This window comes from Somniosus microcephalus, unplaced genomic scaffold (assembly GCF_052327205.1).
Source record: "Somniosus microcephalus isolate GS21.2 unplaced genomic scaffold, FLI_Smic_1.0 scaffold234, whole genome shotgun sequence".
In the NCBI taxonomy this organism is placed as follows: domain Eukaryota; kingdom Metazoa; phylum Chordata; class Chondrichthyes; order Squaliformes; family Somniosidae; genus Somniosus; species Somniosus microcephalus.
In genome coordinates this window covers 85,342-103,045 of record NW_028225421.1, presented here as the reverse complement: position 1 = coordinate 103,045, position 17,704 = coordinate 85,342, and positions in this window count along the sequence as shown.

Here is a 17,704-nt window from a genome sequence, read left to right as displayed (position 1 = left end):
GTGATAGAGAGACAAGGAGCGAGAGAGAAAGGTGTGTAACTCTGTGCAGTGATAGAGACTAGGAGCAAGAGAGAAAGGTGTTTAACTCTATGCAGTGATAGAGAGAGACCAGGAGCGAGAGAGAAAGGTGTGTAACTCTGTGCAGTGATCGAGAGAGACTAGGAGCGAGAGAGAAAGGTGTGTAACTCTGTGCTGTGATAGAGAGAGACTAGGAGCGAGAGAGAAAGGTGTGTAACTCTGTGCTGTGATAGAGAGAGGCTAGGAGGGAGAGAGAAAGGTGTGTAACTCTGTGCTGTGATAGAGAGAGACAAGGAGCGAGAGAGAAAGGTGTGTAACTCTGTGCAGTGATAGAGACTAGGAGCAAGAGAGAAAGGTGTTTAACTCTATGCAGTGATAGAGAGAGACGAGGAGCAAGAGAGAAAGGTGTGTAACTCTGTGCAGTGATCGAGAGAGACTAGGAGCGAGAAAGGTGTGTAACTCTGTGCTGTGATAGAGAGAGACTAGGAGCGAGAGAGAAAGGTGTGTAACTTTGTGCTGTGATAGAGAGAGGCTAGGAGCGAGAGAGAAAGGTGTGTAACTCTGTGCAGTGACAGAGACTAGGATCGAGAGAGAAAGGTGTGTAACTCTTTGCAGTGATAGAGAGATAAAGGTGTGTAACTCTGTGCTGGGATAGAGAGAAACCAGGAGCGAGAGAAAGATGTGTAACTGTGCTGTGATAGAGAGAGACTAGGAGCGGGAGAGAAAGGTGTGTGATTCTGTGCTGTGATAGAGAGACTAGGAGCGAGAGTGAAAGGGGTGTATCTCTGTGCTGTGATAGAGAGAGACAAGGAGCAAGATTGAAAGGTGTGTAACTCTGCAGTGCTAGAGAGAGACTAGGAGCGAGAGAGAAAGGTGTGTAACTCTGTGCTGTGATAGAGAGACGAGGAGCGAGAGAGAAAGGTGTGTAACTCTGTGCTCTGATAGAGAGAGACTAGGAGTGTGAGAGAAATGTGTGTAACTCTGTGCTGTGATAGAGAGAGACTAGGAGCGAGAGAGACAGGTGTGTAACTTTGTGCTGTGATAGAGAGAGACTAGGAGCGAGAGAGAACGGTATGTAAATCTGTGCTGTGATAGAGAGAGGCTAGGAGCGAGAGAGAAAGGTGTGTAACTCTGTGCTGTGATAGAGACTAGGAGCGAGAGAGAAAGGTGTGTAAATCTGTGCAGTGATAGAGAGAGACGAGGAGCGAGAGAGAAAGGTTTGTATCTCTGTGCTGTGACAGAGACTAGGAGCGCGAGAGTAAGGTGTGTAACTCTGTGCAGTGATAGAGAGAGACTAGGAGCGAGAGAGAAAGGTGTGTAACTCTGTGCAGTGATAGAGAGAGACAAGGAGCGAGAGAGAAAGGTGTGTAACTCTGTGCAGTGATAGAGACTAGGAGCGAGAGAGAAAGGTGTTTAACTCTATGCAGTGATCGAGAGAGACTAGGAGCGAGAGAGACAGGTGTGTAACTCTGTGCTGTGATAGAGAGAGACTAGGAGCGAGACAGAAATGTGTGTAACTCTGTGCTGTGATAGAGAGAGACAAGGAGCGAGAGAGAAAGGTGTGTAACTCTGTGCAGTTGTAAGAAGTCACACAACACCAGGTTATAGTCCAACAGCTTTATTTGAAATCACAAGCTCTTTGAGCGCTGCTCATTCTTCAGGTGAAGTGGAGAAATGTATAAAGACACAGCTTATATAGTCAGAGAATCATGTCAGATGTGTCTTTATGCATTTCTCCACTTCATCTGAAGAAGGAGCAGCGCACCGAAAGCTTGTGATTTCAAATAAAGCTGTTGGACTATAACCTGGTGTTGTGTGACTTCTTACATTTGTCCACCCCATTCCAACTCCGGCTTCTCCACACCACTCTGAGCAGTGATAGAGACTAGGAGGGAGAGAAAAAGGTGTGTAACTCTGTGCAGTGATAGAGACAGACTAGGAGCGAGAGTGAAAGGTGTGTAACTCTGTGCTGTTATCGAGAGAGACCAGGAGCGAGAGAGAAAGGTGTGTATCTCTGTGCAGTGATAGAGAGAGACTAGGAGCGAGAGAGAAAGGTGTGTAACTCTCTGCTGTGATAGAGAGAGACTAGGAGCGAGAGAGAAAGGTGTGTAACTCTGTGCAGTGATAGAGAGACACCAGCAGAGGGAGTGACAACCAAAAACTCCCATTCCTACTGGGGGAGGAGAGAAGCTGTGTAACACTGGCGGCACACTATGTTACAGCTTGCCATGAACAGAGGGACAACCAGTAAACTAAGACAAGAGTATATATAAACAAGGCGAAAATATATTTATAAACTCAGGGATATACCTGTTTATACACTGTATGAATGGAACCGCGTTTATGTGTTCAACCATAAATGTATTTTGATGCTTTGGCAACATAAGATGTACCTTATCATGCCAATAAAGCGATTTGTATTGTATTGTATTGTATTGAGAGAGAAAGGTGTGGAACTCTGTGCAGTGATAGAGAGACACCAGCAGAGGGAGCGAGAGAGAAAGGTGTGTAACTCTGTGCTGTAATAGAGAGACTAGGAGCGAGAGAGAAAGGTTTGTATCTCTGTGCTGTGATAGAGAGAGATTAGGAGCGAGAGAGAAAGGTGTGTAACTCTGTGCTGTAATAGAGAGACTAGGAGCGAGAGAGAAAGGTTTGTATCTCTGTGCTGTGATAGAGAGAGATTAGGAGCGAGAGAGAAAGGTGTGTAACTCTGTGCAGTGACAGAGAGAGACTAGGAGCGAGAGAGAAAGGTGTCTAACTGTGCTGTGATAGAGAGAGACTAGGAGCGAGAGAGAAATGTGTGTAACTCTGTGCTGTGATAGAGAGACACCAGCAGAGGGAGCGAGAGAGAAAGGTGTGTAACTCTGTGCAGTGATAGAGAGAGACTAGGAGCGAGAGAGAAAGGTGTGTAACTCTGTGCTGTGGTAGAGAGAGATTGTAGCGAGAGAGAACGGTGTGTAACTCTGTGCTGTGATAGAGAGAGACTAAGAGCGAGAGAGAAAGGTGTGTAACTTTGTGCAGTGATAGAGAGAGACCAGGAGCGAGAGAGAAAGTGTGTAAATCTGTGCTGTGATAGAGAGAGACTAGGAGCGAGAGAGAAAGGTGTGTAACACTGTGCTGTGATAGAGAGAGACTCGGAGCGAGAGAGAAAGGTGTGTAATTCTGTGCAGTGATAGAGAGAGACTAGGAGCGAGAGAGAAAGGTGTGTAACTCTGTGCTGTGGTAGAGAGAGATTGTAGCGAGAGAGAACGGTGTGTAACTCTGTGCTGTGATAGAGAGAGACTAAGAGCGAGAGAGAAAGGTGTGTAACTTTGTGCAGTGATAGAGAGAGACCAGGAGCGAGAGAGAAAGTGTGTAAATCTGTGCTGTGATAGAGAGAGACTAGGAGCGAGAGAGAAAGGTGTGTAACACTGTGCTGTGATAGAGAGAGACTAGGAGCGAGACAGACAGGTGTGTAACTCTGTGCTGTGATAGAGAGAGACTAGGAGTGAGAGAGAAAGGTCTGTAACTCTGTGCAGTGATAGAGACCAGGAGCGAGAGAGAAAGGTGTGTAACTCTGTGCTGTAATAGAGAGACTAGGAGCGAGAGAGAAAGGTTTGTATCTCTGTGCTGTGATAGAGAGAGACTAGGAGCGAGAGAGAAAGGTGTGTAAATCTGTGCAGTGATAGAGAGAGACTAGGAGCGAGAGAGATAGGTGTGTAACTCTGCTGTGGTAGAGAGAGACTAGGAGCGAGAGAGAAATGTGTGTAACTATGTGCTGTGATAGAGAGAGACTAGGAGCGAGAGAGAAAGGTGTGTAACTCTGTGCAGTGATAAAGAGAGACTAGGAACGAGAGAGAAAGGTGTGTAATTCTGTGCTGTGATAGAGAGAGACTAGGAGCGTGAGAGAAAGGGGTGTGACTCTGCAGTGATAGAGAGAGACTCGGAGCGAGAGAGAAATGTGTGCAACTCTGTGCTGTGATTGAGAGACTAGCAGCGAGCGAAAGGTGTGTAACTCTGTGCTGTGATAGAGAGAGACTAGTAGCGAGAGAGACAGGTGTGTAACTCTGTGCTGTGATAGAGAGAGACTAGGAGCGAGAGAGAAAGGTGTGTAAATCTGTGCTGTGAGAGAGAGAGACTAGGAGCGTGAGAGAAAGGTGTGTAAATCTGTGCTGTGATAGAGAGAGACTAGGAGCTAGAGAGAAAAGTGTGTAACTCTGTGCTGTGATAGAGAGAGACTAGGGGCGAGAGAGAAAGGTGTGTAACTCTGTGCTGTGATAGAGAGAGACTAGGAGCGAGAGAGAAAGGTGTGTAACTGTGTGCTGTGAGAGAGAGAGACTAGGAGCGTGAGAGAAAGTTGTGTAACGCTGTGATAGAGAGAGACTAGGAGCGAGAGAGAAAGTTGTGTAACTATGTGCAGTGATAGAGAGAGACCAGAAACGAGAAATTGTGTAACTCTGTGCAGTGATAGAGAGAGACTAGGAGCGAGAGAGAAAGGTGTGTGATGTGCCTCAATGAATCCGAGACTCAACGATAACGGAGCAAAGCAAAGCTTTTTTTAACTTAGAAAGTAATACACAGTGGAGAAGTGTCTCTCATGCAGAGATCTGCTGTACTGCCTGTGAGACACGCTGGGGCCTGCTTAAGTAGGGGCCAGGTGTGGGCGGAGCCCTACACAATACAATACAGGTAAGGAAATGAAAATTGAACTAAACTCCTCTGCTTGCCACAGTCACAGGCACAATCAAACACAGAGAGTACAGAGTGCCTGATGAATGGCATATTTCATCACATTCACCCCTTCTACAGATTTAGTCTGTTCGGGGGTTTGATCGTCCTCTGTGACCGACGTAGCTGTTGTGTTGCCGCGGGTGTCGGCTGGGTGTCCCCGGTGGCCTCCTGGGTCTCTGCCGGGGGCGCCGCCAGGGTTGTTGAAGGGGTAGTTGGTGGGGGTGCCGTTGGTCAATGTTCTTCCGGGGGCGATGAAAGGATAGTGGGTGGGTAAGAGTTGCTGTGATTGCTGTTGTTGTCGTGGTTGTTGTCATTACCGGCTGGGGCGACGTCTTTTATGGACACGGTGTCCTCCCTTCCGTCGGCGTGCCAGACATACATGCATTGGGGGTTGGCGTGGAATAGGTGCACTGACTCCTCGAGAGGGTCCTTCTTGTGGCCCCTCACATGTCTTCGTACAAGTACCGGACCTGCGGTGGAGAGCCATGAAGGCATGGATATGCCTGAGGTGGATTTCCGGGGAAAGACAAACATCCGTTCATGAGGCGTGGCATTAGGGGCAGTACACAATAGCGACCGTATCGAATGGAGCACATCTGGGAGGACTTCCTGCCAGCGGGAGATGGGGAGGCCCTTGGTTCTTAGAGCTAGAGTGACTGCTTTCCATACTGTCCCGTTCTCTCGCTCCACCTGGCCATTACCCTGGGGGTTGTAGCTGGTGGTATGGCTCGTGGCGATCCCCCTGGACAGCATGTACTGGCGTAGCTCTTCACTCATGAAGGACGCCCCCCTATCCGTATGGATGTAGCTCGGCATACCGAACAGGCAGAACATGCTGTTGAGGCATTTAATGACCGTGGCGCTGGTCATGTCTGGGCAGGGGAAGGCGAATGGGAAACGGGAGTATTCATCCACAATGTTCAGGAAGTAAACATTGCGGTCGACTGACGGGAGGGGGCCCTTGAAATCTAAGCTGAGCCGCTCAATGGGCCGTGTAGCTTTGATTAAGTGGGCTCTATCTGGGCGGTAGAACCGAGGCTTGCACTCAGCGCAAGTGCGGCAGTTCCTGGTCAGAGACCGAACTTCCTCAGTCGAGTAGGGTAAATTGCGCGACTTTATGAAGTGGAACAGTCGTGTGACACCTGGGTGGCAGAGGTCGTTGTGGAGGGACTGTAGCCGATCCCCGGTGGCGCTGGCACACATCCCTCGTGAGAGGGCGTCGGGGGATTCGTTAAGGGCCCCTGGCCGGTAAATGATTTCATACTCGAAGGTGGAGAGCTTGATCCGCCACCTACATAGATACATAGATACATAGAAGATAGGAGCAGGAGTAGGCCATTCGGCCCTTCGTGCCTGCTCCGCCATTTAATGAGATCATGGCTGATCCTTTAATTCAGTATCCCGTCCCCGCCTTCTCTCCGTAACCCTTAACCCCTTTTGCCCGTAGAAATATATCTAATTCCCTCTTAAATATATTTAATGAGCTGGCATACACTGCCCTCTGTGGCAATGAGTTCCACAGGTTCACCACTCTCTGAGTGAAGAAATTCCCCCTCATCTCTGTCCTAAATGGTTTAGCCCTTATCCTTAAATTATGTCCTCTAGTTCTGTTCTCACCCGCCAAGGGAAACATTCCTTCTGCATCCAGTCTGTCTAGACCTGTCAGAATTTTATACACTTCTATGAGGTCCCCTCTCAATCTTCTAAACTCCAGTGTGTACATCCCTAAACTACATAGTCTCTCCTCATAGGTCATTCCCGCCATTCCTGGTATCAGCCTGGTGAATCGCCGCTGCACCCCCTCCATGGCAAGAACATCCTTCCTCAGATGAGGCGACCAAAACTGTACACAGTACTCGAGGTGTGGTCTCACCAGTGCCCTGTACAGCTGCAGCAAGGTATCCCTGTTCCTGTATTCTAACCCTTTTGCTATGAAGGCCAGCATACCGTTTGCCTTCTTGACCGCCTGTTGCACCTGCATGCTCGCCTTCAGTGACTGGTGTACAAGAACACCCAGGTCTCTCTGTACTTCCCCCTCTCCCAATCTATTGCCATTTAAATAATAATTTGCCCTCCCGTTCCTGCACCCAAGGTGGATAACTTCGCACTTGTCCACATTATAGTGCATCTGCCATTTATTCGCCCAATCTTCCCCTTCTGTTTATTATTAAACATAAACGCTACCGACCGCTGGTCGGTAAGTAGGGTGAAGCGTTTGCTGGCGAGGTAGTGGTGCCAGTGGCACACTGCCTCCACGATGGCTTGGGCCTCCTTTTCCACGGAGGAGTGTCTGATCTCGGGCCCTTGGAGGGTCCTCGAGAAGAAAGCTACGGGCCGCCCCGCCTGGTTGAGGGTGGCCGCCAAGGCAAAGTCAGATGCATCACTTTCCACTTGAAAGGGAGTGTTCTCATCCACTGCCTGTAGCGTGGCCCGTTCAATATCCCGCTTAATGCTTTTGAAGGCGGCGTGGGCCTCAGCAGAGAGCGGAAAAGAGGATGCTTTCATGAGGGGGCGGGCATTGTTGGAGTAGTTGGGGACCCATTGGGCATAATAAGAAATTAACCCCAGGCACCTTTTCAGGGCTTTGGGAGTGTTGGGCAGGGGGAGCTCCCGTAGGGGGCGCAATCTTTCGGGGTCTGGTCCGATTTCCCCATTCTCCACCATGCTGCCTAGTATGCAGAGGCGCATGGTGTTGTAAGTGAGGTTGAGTTTTTGAGCGGTTGTCAGGAACCTCTCGAGGTTCGAGTCGTGATCCTGCTGGTTGTGACCGCAGATGGTGACGTTGTCGAGGTAGGGGAAGGTTGCCTGCAAGTGGTGGTCATCGACCATGCGGGCCATCTCCCTCTGGAAGACCGAGACCCCATTCGTCACCCCAAAGGGTGTACGGGCGGTCCTCTGGACTGATAGGGAGCTGGTGGTATGCTGACTTGAGGTCGATGGTGGATAACACCCGGTATTGGGCAATTTGGTTCAACATTTCTGATATGCGGGGTAGCGAGTAGGCGTCTAGTTGGGTGTACATGTTGATCGTTTGGCTATAGTCGATCACCATCCGTTTCTTCTCGCTACCCCTCACCACCACCATTTGTGCGCGCCACGGGCTGTTGCTGCGTTCAATAACGCACTCCCTCAGCAGCCTGTCCACCTCGGTCACGATAAACCGCCTGTCCTCCCAGCTGTACCTCCTGCTTTTGGTCGCTATTGGCCGGCAGTTGGGAGTAAGGTTCGCGAATAGCGAGGGCGGCTTTACCTTCAGCGTAGCCAGACCGCACACTGTGAGGGGCGGCTGGGACCCACCGTAATTCAGCGTGATGCTTTGGTGGTGGCACTGGAAATCCAGGCCCAAGATCACGCTCGCACATAGACTCTTCATGATTAGTAATTTAAAATTATCGTATACAGTTCCGTTAACGGATAATTGTACCGCGCAGTAACCCATAATGGTCGATGTCTGGGTTTTATCAGCCATAGAGATGGTGCCCCGAGCAGGGACCACCGTTAGAGAGAGTTGTTGTGCTAGTTCAGGGTGGATAAAACTCTCCGTGCTTCCACTGTCAATTAAGCATTTAACCCCGCACCCGTTTACCTCGATGTCCACCATTGATTTGGATAGCGTGTGCGGTCTGGTCTGGTCCACTGTGACCGATGCCGCTGTAGGGCCCTGATCGAGACAAGATGGCGTCCACGCTGTCTGCTCACAAGATGGCGGACCCCACGAGGTCGGGCAAGATGGCGTCCAAGATGGCCGCTCCCACGGCGCACACGCGGCCGTGGCGGGTTTTCCAGCGGGGTTCCCTCTGCACACCTTCCCGAAGTGTCCCTTCTTACTGCACTTAAAGCAGGTGGTGCCTTTTGCCGGGCACAGGTTTCTGGTGTGCTTCGGCTGCCCGCAGAAGTAGCAGTTGGGGCCCCGACGCGTCGCGGCTGTCGTAGGGCTTCTGGGGGGAGAGCGGGGTGTCGGGCTGCCGGGCGGGGAAGATGCCTTCCAAGATGGCGGTGCCCTTGGTGCACGCGTGGGCAGCGCGGGCTGAGGAGTGGGCGTCCGAGTTTCTCTGGGCCACATCCAGGGATCGCGCTGTGTCCACAGCCTGTTTCAGGTCCAATCCTGTTTTTTCCAGTAGTCTCTGCCGGATGTAAGTGGAGCTGAGGCCTGTGATAAAGGCATCACGAACAAGCTCGTCAGTGTACACTGCAGCTTTTACATCTTGGCACTTGCAGTCTTTGCCAAGCGTTTTCAGGGTGACTAGGAACTCCTCCAGCGATTCCCCAGGTCGCTGTGTGCGAGTAGCGAGCAGATGCCTAGCGTACACCTCGTTCGTAGGCTGCTGGTAATGTGCATTTAGGATGTCGCAGGCGGCCGGGTACGTGTCGGCGTCTTGGATGAGGGTGTAAACCCGCTGGCTTACACAATTCCGCAGGATTCCGAGTTTCATAATTTCAGCGTCCGTAGCATCTGTGCTGGCTGCGGAATTGTCCAGGAAGTATTCCATACACTTAAACCAGTGTCTGAATCGTGCCGATGCGTCCGAAGCATGCGGGTCCAAATCCAAACGTTCGGGTTTCAAGAGTTGATCCATTGCGTTGAAAATTGAGTTAATAAAATTGATGTGCCTCAATGAATCCGAGGCTCAACGTTAACGGAGCAAAGCAAGGCGTTTATTAACTCAGAAAGTAATACACAGTGGAGAAGTGTCTCTCATCCAGAGATCTGCTGTACTGCCTGTGAGACACGCTGGGGCCTGCTTAAGTAGGGGCCAGGTATGGGGGAGCCCTACACACAATACAATACAGGTAAGGAAATGAAACTGAAACTGAAACTAAACTCCCCTGCTTGCCACAGTCACAGGCACAATAAAACACAGAGAATACAGAGTGCCTGATGAATGGCATATTTCATCACAGTGTGTAACTCTGTGCTGTGATAGAGACAGACTAGGAGCGAGAGAGAAAGGTGTGTAACTCTGTGCTGTGAGAGAGAGATACTTGGAGCGAGAGAGAAAGGTGTGTAACTCTGTGCAGTGATAGAGAGAGTAGGAGCGAGAGAGAAAGGTGTGTAATTCTGTGCTGTGAGAGAGAGAGACTAGGAGCGAGAAAGGTGTGTAACTCTGTGCTGTGATAGAGAGAGCCTAGGAGCGAGAGAGAAAGGTGTGTAACTCTGCTGTGATAGAGAGAGACCAGGAGCGCGAGAGAAAGGTGTATAACTCTGTGCTGTGATAGAGAGAGACTAGGAGCGAGAGAGAAAGGTGTGTAACTCTGTGCTGTGATAGAGAGAGACTAGGAGCGAGAGAGAAAGGTGTGTAATTCTGTGCTGTGAGAGAGAGAGACTAGGAGCGAGAAAGGTGTGTAACTCTGTGCTGTGATAGAGAGAGCCTAGGAGCGAGAGAGAAAGGTGTGTAACTCTGCTGTGATAGAGAGAGACCAGGAGCGCGAGAGAAAGGTGTATAACTCTGTGCTGTGATAGAGAGAGACTAGGAGCGAGAGAGAAAGGTGTGTAACTCTGTGCTGTGATAGAGAGAGACTAGGAGCGAGAGAGAAAGGTGTGTAACTCTGTGCTGTGATAGAGAGAGACTAGGAGCGAGAGAGAAAGGTGTATAACTCTGTGCTGTGATAGAGAGAGACTAGGAGCGAGAGAGAAAGGTGTATAACTCTGTGCTGTGATAGAGAGAGACTAGGAGCGAGAGAGAAAGGTGTGTAACTCTGTGCTGCGATAGAGAGAGACTAGGAGCGAGAGAGAAAGGTGTGTAACTCTGCTGTGATAGAGAGAGACTAGGAGCGAGAGAGAAAGGTGTGTAACTCTGTGCTGTGATAGAGAGAGACTAGGAGCGAGAGAGAAAGGTGTGTAACTCTGTGCTGTGATAGAGAGAGACTAGGAGCGAGAGAGAAAGGTGTGTAACTCTGTGCTGTGATAGAGAGACTAGGAGCGAGAGAGAAAGGTGTGTAACTCTGTGCTGTGATAGGGAGAGACTAGGAGCGAGAAAGGTGTGTAACTCTGTGCTGTGATAGAGAGAGACTAGGAGCGAGAGAGAAAGGTGTGTAACTAGGCCAATATCTATTAATAATTACTATACAAAAAACAGCCACCAAATTTTGGAAACACCTAAAAATGAGCAACCCCCACTGTAATGATATCAGCAAATAGAGATGGTATTTGCCTGTTCGATTATGATGCCTTAATATCATGATTGCATGTATTGATTGCTTGTGCCTGACCAGCAGAGGGCATGTGACCGAGAGAAGCAAGGCAGTTATTTTTGGTTTCGGTTTCATTTAAGATGCATCACTAGCAGGGTGTCTCCTGAAAAGCTGTATTAAAGAGTTGAACAGACTTTAGATTAAAACTCATTCTCTTTCATAAATGTCTCATCATTGAACCCACAAAGAAATCAATACACCCACTGCTATCATTACGAAGCCTTGAAATGCCAAGAGAGGACCATAAAGAAGAATACCCTCAGTCAACTAGTCCTGGGACTCAGTGAAGCAACCACTAACACTACTAACAATAACCAGCCCCAGGACAGTGACATCGTAGCACAGAGAATTCGACCCAACACAATTGTCACTAAGCAAAAGGAAAAATACCTGTCATATTGGGCAGAAACAACAAAAACCCAAAACAAACTCAATTGCTACTTGGCACTAAACAGACAATACAACATGGCTGAATACCTGAACATGGTAAAGGATAGCAAACTGAGAAAAACCTTGACAAGGTACAGACTTAGTGAACATAGCCTGGCGATCGAAAAAGGCAGACACAGACAGACCCGGCTGCCAAGAGAGGACAGGATATGCTCTCACTGCAGTCAGGGAGTGGTGGAGACAGAGATGCACTTCCTCACAGCTTGTGGAAAATATCAGGACATCAGGGAGAATTTCTACCAAAACTTCACACAAATATGCCCTGAATTCAGAAATTTGAATGACGACCAAAAACTCCCATACCTACTAGGGGAACAGAGAAACTGTGTAACCTTAGCGGCACCCTATGTTACAGCTTGCCATAAACAGAGGGACAACCAGTAAACCTAAGAAAAGAGTATATACAAATTATACGAATGTATATTTATACACTCAGGGATATATCTGTTTATACACTGTATGAATAGATCTGCATTTATGTGTTTGATGGGACAGTATTCAGGGAGCTTTAAGAATATAAGATCATAAGAAATAGGAGCAGGAGTAGGCTATTCGGCCCCTCGAGCCTGCTCCGCCATTCAATGAGATCATAGCTGATCATTCAAATTCAGTACCCTGTCCCTGCTTTCTCTCCATATCCCTTGATCCCTTTAGCCTTAAGAGATATATCCAACTCCTGCTTGAATATATTTAATGAATTGGCCTCCACTGCCTTCTGTGGTAGAGAATTCCACAGGTTCACCACTCTCTGGGTGAAGAAATTACTCCTCATCTCTGTCCTAAATGGCTTACCCCTTATCCTTATACTGTGACCCCTGGTTCTGGACACCCCAATCATCGGGAACATCCTTCCTGCATCTAGTCTGTCTGGTCTTGTTAGAATATTATAAGTTTCAATGAGATACCCTCTCATTCTTCTAAACTCCAGCGATTTATATGCCCAATCGACCCAATCTCTCCTCGTCATTCCTGCCATCCCAGCTATCAACCTGGCGAATCTTCGCTGTACTCCCTCCATGGCAAGAACATCCTTCCTCAGATAAGGCGACCAAAACTGCACACAATACTCAAGATGTGATCTCACCAAGGCCCAGTACAACTGCAGCAAGACATCCTTGTTCCGGTACTCAAAACCTCTCGCTATGAATACAAGCATAAACTTTGTCTTCTTAACCGCCTGCTGCACCTGCATGCTTACTTTCAGCGACTGGGGCACAAGAACACCCAGGTCTCGTTTCACTTCCCCTTTTCCCAATCTATTGCCATTCAGATAATAATCTGCCTTCCTGTTTTTGACACCAAAGTGGATAACCTCGCATTTATCCACATTATATTGCATCTGCCACGCTTCTGCCCAATCACCCAACCTGTCCAAATCATTCTGGCATTTCTCTGCATCCTCCTCACAGCACACACGCCCACCCAGCTTTGTGTCATCTGCAAACTTGGAGATATTACATCTAGTTCCCTCGTCTAGATCATTAAAATATATTGTGAACAGCTGGTGGTCCAAGGACCGATCCCTGCGGTACCCCACTAGTCACTGCCTGCCACTCGGAAAAAGACCCGTTTATTCCAACTCTTTGCTTCCTGTCTGCCAACCAGTTCTCTATCCAAGTCAATACCTTGCCCCCAATCCCATGTGCCTTAACTTTATACGCTAATCTCTTATGCGGGACCTTATCGAAAGCCTTTTGAAAATCCAAATACACCACATCCAATGGTTCTCCCTTATCTATTCTACCAGTTACATCCTTAAAAAATTCCAGTAAATTATTCAAGCACAAATTACCTTTTGTAAATCCATGTTGACTTTGTCCGATCCTGTCACTGTTTTCCAAGTGCTCTGCTATTGCATCTTTTATAATGGACTCTAGCATTTTCCCCATTACCGATGCCAGGCTTACCGGTCTATAATTCCCCGTTTTCTCTCTACCACCTTTTTTGAACAGTGGGGTAACATTAGCTACCCTCCAATGCATGGATACTCTTCCAGTGTATATCGAATGTTGCAAGATGACCAGCAATTCATCTACTATTTCTAGGGCCACTTCCTTAAGTACCCTAGGATGTAGCTTATCAGGCCCTGGGGATTTATCGGCCTTCAATCCCGTCAATTTCCCTAACATCATTTCCCTAAAAATACTGATTTCATTCAGTTCCACCCTTTCATCAGACCCTATGTTCCCTGACATCTCCGGGAGGTTTTTTGTGTCCTTCTTGGAGAAGACAGAACTAAAATATGTATTTAGTTGGTCTGCCATTTCTTTGTTCCCCATTATAAATTCCCCTGATTCTGACTGCAAGGGACCTATGCTTGACTTCACCAATCTTTTTCTCTTCACATATCTACAAATGCATTTAAAGTCAGTTTTTATGTTCCCTGAAAGCTTACTCTCATACTCTATTTTACCCCTCTTAATTAATCCCTTTGTCCTCCTTTGTTGAATCCTAAACTGCTCCCAATCCTCAGGTTTACTGCTTCTTCTGGGCAATTAATATGTCCTCTCCTTGGATCTTATGCTATCCCCAATTTCCCTTTTTAGCAACTGTTGAGTCACCTTTTTGTTTTATTTTTACGCCAAACTGGGATGAACAAATTCTGTAGCTCATCCATACGTTCTTTGAATTTTTGCCATTGTCTATCCACCGTCAACCCTTTGAGTGACATTCCGCAATCAATCCTATCCAACTCGCGCCTCGTACTATTGTAGTTTCCTTTGTTTAAATTCAGGACCCTAGTCTCTGAGTCAACTACTTCACTCTCCATCCTAATGAAGAATTCTATCAAATTATGCTCGCTCCGACCCAAGGGGCCTCGTACAACAAGACTGCTAATTAATCCTTTCTCATTACATAATACCCAGTCTAAGATGGCCCGATCTCTAGTTGGTTCCTCGACAAATTGGTGCAGGAAACCATCCCGTATACACTCCAGGAATTCCTCCTCCACAGTATTATTACTAATTTGGTTAGCCCAGTATATATGTAGATTAAAGTCACCCATGATGACTGCTGTGTTCAGAGTTAACTTATCAGGTCGTTGAGCTTTCATTGGAACAGGCAGCTCCACATGTGTTAGATCGAGAGTAATGCTCCACTCACCTCACTGTAACACTTTGAAATACCCCAACCTTTCACTTTAACACTCTGATTTACCTCTCACTTTACTCCTCACTTACACATCCCAAACCTCTCCCTGTAACAGACTGATAAACCCAACTGACCTCACTTAACACTCCGATGCACGCTGCACCCCTCAATTTTACACTCTGATATAACCAACTCTGTTCACTTTAAAACACTGATATAACCCATAACCCTCACTAACATTCTGGTATACCTCACAACACTATATCCAGCACCCCTCACTGAAACACACAGATACAACCCACTCTCATAAATACCATAAACCTCTCACTGTAACATACTGATATACCCCACACCCGTCACTGTAACACTCTGACATACCCCACACCACTGAATGTAACACGCTGATATAACACACACCCCTCGTTGTAACACCCTCGGATATACACCACACCCCTCACTGTAACAGTCTGATATACCCCACACTCCTCACTGTAACACTCTGATTGTTGAGTCTGTGTTTACAAATGCAGTTATACTGAATAACAGGACACAGACTACAGAAGTAAGTAAACAGGTCTTTAGTGATTGAGGGTCAGGGCGGAACTGAGGTACACTTTGCTCCGCAGGGTTTATATACCGGTGTGGTCACCACCGGTACTACAATGTATAGGAGCCATCAAAAAGTAGTCCATCGCCTTAAGGTATCCTCTTAAGGTAGTACAGGTTACATACACTACACTGATATACCCCACACTCCTCACTGTAACACTCTGATATACCCCACACTCCTCACTGTAACACTCTGATATACACCACACTCCTCACTGTAACACTGATATACCCCACACTCCTCACTGTAACACTCTGATATACCCCACACCCCTCACTGTAGCACTCCGATATACCCCACACCCCTCACTGTAACACTCTGATATACCCCTGTTGTCGGAAAAATGATTCCTCGGAAACTAGACTTTGAGTAAGAGAGACAACTTTATTAAATGACAGAGCTCTGGGAGAAGCGTCTGCAACCACGCGGTCTGCGAGAGCACCTTCTCCCCGATTGTAGTACGTGCCGAGCTTATATACAATTCCAAGAAGTTGGTTTTAGATCATTTACATTCATCCAATCAATTCATTTATTAGCGCATATCATTATTTTCCTCCAGTCAGGAGTTTACACACTTGTGTTGCCAATTCTGCCTCTTCAGGTCTTCGTTCCGTCTTGTTCCCTGGTGGAATGTGATTAGTACGATAATAGGATACAAGTGATTAGTTCGATGATAGGATACCAGTGAACCTTGTTAGTCCTCAGTGATCCAATTAGTCCCAGTCAGGACACGAGACGAACTTTGTTCCAGCCATGCATAAGCGTGGCATGTCTCACTGTGCAGTGATTCAATTAATCCCAGTCAGCGAATTTGTTGTTTGTGTCTTTTCCAGCAAAATCTTGTCCAGCAAAATTTTATTCTAACGATCCCTCCTCTTGGTCTTGGAGCACGATTCATTTGCTCCCAGATGACCATCCTCGGTCCCCCTTTCGTCGGTGCTTACAGCCACTGGCTTATGTCCGGGGGTTCGGTTGTTCCTTCGACAGTGTCGTATTAGTGTTCTTCGTCCCTTGGTAGCAGGTTGGTGTGTTCCTCCACGATAGAGGCGATCGGCATCACGGTTTTCATAGCAGTTTGGCAACACAACTTTATAAGGCTCAGCACACAACACATCAACATACAAATTACAACTATTATTATTATCCCTTGCATCATCCACGCTCCCGACCCGGTTTTCCCTAGCAACCAATCAAGCCACCCTGTGCTTGTGGGTTGATGGAGCTTCTTTATTTCTTCTTGGATATGATTTGCTAGGCTCGTGATATTCTCGGAGCTATCTGTGACATATGTACAGCAGTCTGTCCCGCTCAGGGCACAGGTGCCTCCTTGCGCCGCCAACAGATAATCTAGGGCTATCCTATTCTGTAAGGCGGTGGTCCGGATCGCCACCATTTCGGCACTCATTTCTCTCAGGGACTCAGCCGTATCGTCGGCTATTTGTTTGAGCACTGCTGCCATGTTTATGGATTCCCTTGCTATTTTTCCTGTTCCGTACCAGGGGAATGCTATAGCCCAGAATCTTTCGGTTTCCGTAATAGCTCTCTTAACACGCTTGGCTGGTTGCCATAATGACTGGTACCCGTAGTGGTGGGTTAGGGAGGATAAATAATGGATGTATGGTACTACATATCCTATATAGCATGACCCAGTCCAGGTTCGTGGAAGCCATGGATACGCCTTATATCCGCAAATGAAATAGGTATTATTATAGGCCTCAAATTTGTTCCAAAGTTGGTACATGATCCCAGGTATTCCCCTCCAGGGTAGATTGCTAGTCCGGTTTAGCACTTCGGATAAATTAAACATTCCCACGTAGGGCCATTCTAGGGCACCTGGTGGTTTAGTACTGGTTTTGGTTAAAGTGTAATTATACTTGCACTTACTCCATCCAACCACTAACCCTGTCTCATCATAGTTTACCAAGCAGACTTCCCCCTCTGCATTGTTTAGTTTTCCCCCTGTGCTGACTAATAGCTCTTCTGGATACCTTCGATTATCGTACTGGGGATGAAACCATCCTTTAAAGTTCGTGGGGTTATACCCTGCCTGTTTCCACTCATGTTCCAGCTGATCTGGATTCAAGCTAGTTTGGGTTTGTATGGTATCCTCCTTATTCCAGGTGGTATTAGAGTATAATAACCACCCTACCATCTCCTCTACCTTAAAGGGGATAGGCCTTAATGGGATTCCTGCCCCCGTATGGGTGGGCACATGGGCGCACACCCAGCAGGAGCTTTGGCCCATTTTTTCCGCATAGACATATGACATATACAGAAAGGTATTTACATGCAATCCTCTCTCTTTACGTAAATGGGGTACCGCGCTTCCCGTGACAATATGAAATAACACCATTACCCATAATACTCTAAACATGATTAATATATCACTACAGTCCAGTCTTTACAGGAATTTTATGACAAAGGGTATGCAGATCACCTGTAAAACAGATTCAGAAAGTAGCCAGTCAGTGGTCTTTATATACTTTCAATTGTGTCCAATGCTTCCATACTCCTTTACCCCTTATGTCTAGACAGGCACAGGTATCCCCACTGATTATGATTTCATATGGCCCACTCCATTTTGGGGCGAACCCTGGTTTGCTGGGCAAAGTTTTCACCATGACTTTACTA